This window comes from Pseudorasbora parva, chromosome 14, assembly GCF_024679245.1.
Source record: "Pseudorasbora parva isolate DD20220531a chromosome 14, ASM2467924v1, whole genome shotgun sequence".
NCBI lineage: Eukaryota > Metazoa > Chordata > Actinopteri > Cypriniformes > Gobionidae > Pseudorasbora > Pseudorasbora parva.
The window spans coordinates 37,676,583-37,682,175 of NC_090185.1; the positions used below are offsets into that span (position 1 = coordinate 37,676,583).

The window sequence follows — 5,593 nt, forward strand, 5'->3', positions numbered from 1 at the left end:
TGATGTGGAAGGAAAGTTAGCCTGGGAAAAGATGATTTTAGCAGATAACTTATCTTGAACTGGGTGACTGAGGGGATTTTCATTTTGATGAGAGACAGGGAGAGATCCTGGCTAAAAGTATTAGTTTTGGTGAGTGTGTTCATGCATTTTGTTAATGCTAACTAGTGCATAAGTAGGCTACATACGTTATAGGGGAAACTGGCTCGTTTCGGATGATTAGGCCTATTAAGATACATAATGTTAAACAAGACTACACTTTAAAATGAATAACATTTCTCTAATCGCATTATTACTGGTGTGGCAGTGGCTCAGTGGTTCATGTAGATCAGGGGTGTCCAACCCTGCTCCTGGAGAGCTACCATCCTGCAGATTTCAGTTCCAGCACTGCTCCGAAACACCTGTATGTAATTATCTAGCACCCTGATTACCATGATTGGCTGGTTCAGGTGTGTTTGATTCAGGTTGGAGCTCAAATCTGCAGGATGGTAGCTACCAGGACCAGGGTTGGACTATGAAGGTATTTTTGGTGCAAAACACCTGAACACCTGTGAGAGTGAAATTTGTATCTGTAGAGCATATCCGCACATGTGTATCAATAAATTTGAAGTCACAGAGAAAAATATTTTAGGAGTTGTAAACTTGTAGCTTTTTTTTCTCTCTTACAAACACAACACAGCAGTTACACCTTCACACATTCTTCATTGCAGGTGCACAAATCCTATTCTACGAATCACACATGCAGAAACTCATACACTCACATTTTTGCTACTATTGCTGCAGTGCAAATGGTGCAAAACGCAGTCACACACTTGTATCAAAAATGTGAAGTCACGGACAAATTTTGCACATCTGCGAATTAACACTTGAATCCATGCAATGAGAGTTGAACACTTGTAGAATATTTGGTCACAAATGCATTCATTTTCTTGGATATTTTTCTAACACAATCACAAGTCCAATCACTACAACTGCTTGAATCTGCTGCTACGAGTCTCACGCGCCGTTTTTACGCCTTCAAATTACAAGTTCCGCGCGCTCTCACTTTTGCACCAAATACACAGAGAAATGTGGAGCAAAAGTGATTTGTGTATCTGTGGGGCAGAGAGCAGAGACTCTCGGCCAATCAGAAGAGCTCGTTTGTACGGAGCCCCGCCCCCAACGGGACATGGTGGTGGAAGATAGATAGATAGATAGATAGATAGATAGATAGATAGATAGATAGATAGATAGATAGATAGATAGATAGATAGATAGATAGATAGATAGATAGATAGATACTGATTCAGCTACATTAAAGTACTTATACTTTTCTCATTCTTGTTTTTCCCTCTTTTCCTTTCTTTATATTTAGAGGCCTGCCACAAGATCCACCCGACAACTCTGCAAAAAACAATAAAAAATTGTATAGCTGATACACTGAGATATGCTCCTCACAGAGTGACTCAGGTCAGTGTTAAGCATTTGTTCAAAACACAAGGATGTAAAGTATTCGCTATTCAACGAATTATGCTGTTTTTCCAGATAAATTTAGGTGACTTTATTTTTTATAAGTATTATATAGAAATTAGTAATTCCACTATCGTGACAACAATAACTTGATTAGCTCAAAGATGAAAATGTATTAGCTTAGCAAAATTTTCTGGCTAAGCAAGAAAGCCATGTTTGGTGAACTTGAAAAAAGTAACTGACCCACTGCATAGTTTACAGTGTCATTGTAGCTGACATGTAGCTGCAAATTTACATGATTTAAATGTGATTTTAGTGACAGGGTAGTTGAAGATGGTAATGCAAATTTTCAAATCGAGTTTTTTCATTTGACAAAACCAAAGAAAATACACCTTTGTCAGAAAAATGTACAGAATTAATGGCATAGAATTGACATTTACTTGAATGTTGTTACCTGTTTTTATTAGTTTGGTTCATTTATCCATCTTTGTTTTATAAATCAATTAATTTCATAATAGGAAAATATATGAATATAAATAAACAAATGATAAATGATTTGTTAAAGTTGTTGCTAACTATTTTATTTTACTTTATTTTTTATTTCTATATTTACTTAATTGTAATGCATTAATTTGTATTTATTTCCCTATTTATTTGTACATGCATGAAAGACAACAGCATCTACTTTAAGATATCATAAATTATTATGATTTTAATTAATAAAATTGTCTATGCAGCGGGATAATGGAGGACCCTCCATGGATGAAAGCCAGTTAATGAGTCAAGAACATGCAGCAGCAGCAGAGGGGAGCGGCCTGATTGAATCTGCTGACTAGAAGAACTGTTTACAAATACAAAATGTATAAAAATTAAAAAAAATTGTTGTTTAATCATAGTTGTTTCTTGAGCAGTTTTTGTAAATTATTATTATTATTTGTATCATGGTACAATACAAATGTTTTAAAAAAAATTATTCATAGTTGTATTTCATGATGTACAGTACACATTAATCTGTAAAGAGAACACAGCTTAAACACTTGCTAGCTGTTAACATAGGATTCCATTCATTATGCTAAGCTATGCTAGCGGCAACCCTGCCAAACGAAAACAATGCATGCACTGAGACAAATGCATTTGCCCACATATCTAAATGTAGGAAAGAAGTTCAATAAGCCCTATTTCTAAAAACGGTGGGAGTGTACCTTTAAAGATAATAAAGTTTAAAATGTTACAGAACATTTGCATGTTATTGAAGCATGAAGTTCGACTCTAAATAAAATCCCCTTTTGTCTGGGAACATTTAACAAACTAGAAAAAAAAAAAACTTTATAACAATGTTAGGGCATAATGTTCCAACAATGTTATCACTAAAAATTTGTTTGTAAAGTACATTATTGTATCTTTTAGGAGAACATTCTAGAAACGTTTTAAGACTGTGGGGTAGACAATGTTCTAAAAATATTATCACTTAACATTTTAACAAGGATATTCCCAAACCATTTTATAGAACATTATCACACCTCTTAGGAGAACATTGTGTGAAGTACAATAACATTTACCACTTTATAAAATGTTAGAGGATAATGTTCTAAAATTTTTATTTGTAAACATTTAAGGAATATCACAAAACATTTACAATGTTTTTATAGAATGTTATCCTAACTTTCAAAAGAACATTCTAAGAACAAAAATAAAACATACAACATAAAACTTTATAAAAACGTTAGGGAATAATGTTATAAGAATGTTACCACTAAAACATTTTTACAATGTTTTTAGAAGAATGTTCTCCTAACTTTGAAAAGAACATTCTGGGAACAAAAATAAAACTACCCGCTGAAAACTTTATAAAAACGTTAGGGAATAATGTTATAAGAATGTTACCACTAAACATTTTTAGAATGTTTTTAGAAGAATGTTCTCCTAACTTTGAAAAGAACATTCTGGGAACAAAAATAAAACTACCCGCTGAAAACTTTATAGAAACGTTAGGGAATAATGTTATAAGAATGTTACCACTAAACATTTTTACAATGTTTTTAGAAGAATGTTCTCCTAACTTTGAAAAGAACATTCTGGGAACAAAAATAAAACTACCCGCTGAAAACATTTATAGAACAATACATGGTTATGTTCTCAGAACATTCTGATAACAAAAAAATTCTAGCTGGGATAGTATCTTTCTTTTGAAATAACTGACGAACAGCAAAATATGTGAAATTTCTACTTGGTTGTTCCCTTGTGTTAACTGTCCCATATCGATCTCAAATTAAAACCTACATGTAAATGAGAAATTGTGTCTGCACCATAGCAATAACATTCTGCTTCTACTCTATGCTATGTATCACTGTAACTAAACTATATAATAATAAACATTATGCATTTTTCGGTAGTGTATTTTGATCTCATAATAGAAATGCATTAAAAAATTCACACTATCTTTTTATTTGTTTTAGGTGCAAAGATGAAGTGGAGAAAAGCTTGACATTACACATTTCTGAAACGTATTATATAGGTAGGCAATTGCAAATTATTATTAATTCTATTGTAAATAATTTGATAAGCTATTGTATTTTACATTACATTTTATATTGAAATACTACTGTTATATTGTAGGTTACATTATTGCTTTTATTTATTCATTTCAGCTGAACCCTGCAGATGATGGCTATTCAAGGGTCAGGTGGTTGTGACTTCACATGTGACTTCCTCAGCTTTGTGGCTGGATTTATTTCAACTTCAGTCTGGTGTCCCGGGAGCAGGCATCTTTTGCACACTTGAATCTTTTTCAAAGGTAACATGCTTTACTTGACTACTTTTATTTCTAAAAAAGGTTACTTGGTTTGATTACTGGTACATTAATATGTGTGTACTGTATGATAAACAGTTAGATCCCCCCCAAAATTTAAATTCTGTCATTAATTACTCTCCCTCATGTCATTCCAAACCCATAAGACTTTTGTTCATCTTCATAACAAAAATTAAGATATTTTTGATGAAATGTGAGATCTTTCTGTCCCTCCATTAACAGTCAATAACTATCCCTTTCAAACTTTAGAAAGATGTGACTTCATCGGTTAAACCTTAATTTTATGAAGCGATGTACGTGTACGTTTATTTGTGTATAAAAACATAATTTACCACTTTAAATTCATGTAACAACGTCCGCTCTCGTGTCAACACAACACTCATGCGTTGAGGTGCTCTCGTGAACATGCGTTGGAAAATAATATTTTGTATAATATTTTATTTTTGCACAAACAACTCGATTTGCTTAATTAAATTCAGGCTAAACCACTGAACTTATGGATTACTTTAATGATGTCTTAACTAACTTTCTGGACCTTGAAAGTGGTAGTTGTGTAGACTGTCAGTGGAGGGACATTAGCTCTCAGATTTCATCAAAAAAAAAATTCATTTGTGTTCTGAAGATGATCAAAAGGCTTATGGTTTTGGAACGACATGAGGGTGAGTAAATTACAACATTTTCAATTTTGGGCTAACCATTTAACAGTACTTCATACATTAGTAGTGCAACAAATGCTGATGTATTGTATTTGTGGCATTTTGCGTTTATTTTATTGAGCTAGTTTTATTCCTTTTTTGAAAAAATTGTAAAGTTTTTTCTTATATTTTTGTGCAGATGTTTTGTTGGAATCACATCACTCACTGCCTGGAGCCAAGACAACAAGCACAGAGGCAAAACAAGTGGAAAGGACTCAGAGAGGAACAAGTCAAACCTCACGTGTTGCTCATGAAGGTTAATGAACTTTAAGTATGTATATATTAAGTTGTCTTTTTATCAAATATTCTTAGTTTAAAAGAAGATAAGCTCAAACAACAGAATTTGTGGAATAATGTTAATTTTAGCATTTTATTTTAATGCTTTTCTTTAAAAAGAAAAGACGTTGCTGTGAATTTCAATAGGATAAAAACTTTTTGATTGACTTTCATTTTTATTGAAAGTTAATATTCTACTCAAAATATGTCCTAAAATGGTTGTAGTTATTTTTACTTTGTTACTTTGTGGTTATTTTGTAATACTATGTAATTTTTATAGTAAGATTTTAACAGTTTCGGAAGATTGAAATTGTTGCCTTGCAATGCCAGTTTTAATAAATGCACTGCCTTGCTGCTAGTTTTAATA

The 5,593-nt window shown here is 32.5% G+C and overlaps 1 long non-coding RNA gene across 1 annotated transcript; it reads left to right on the forward strand.

The window, feature by feature from the left end:
* Positions 1-3,926: 3,926 nt before the first annotated feature.
* On the forward strand, positions 3,927-5,216 carry LOC137039955 (uncharacterized). The gene is made up of 3 exons (XR_010897789.1): positions 3,927-3,961; positions 4,095-4,240; positions 5,090-5,216. It is a non-coding gene; the product is annotated as an uncharacterized lncRNA (long non-coding RNA).
* Positions 5,217-5,593: the final 377 nt, after the last annotated feature.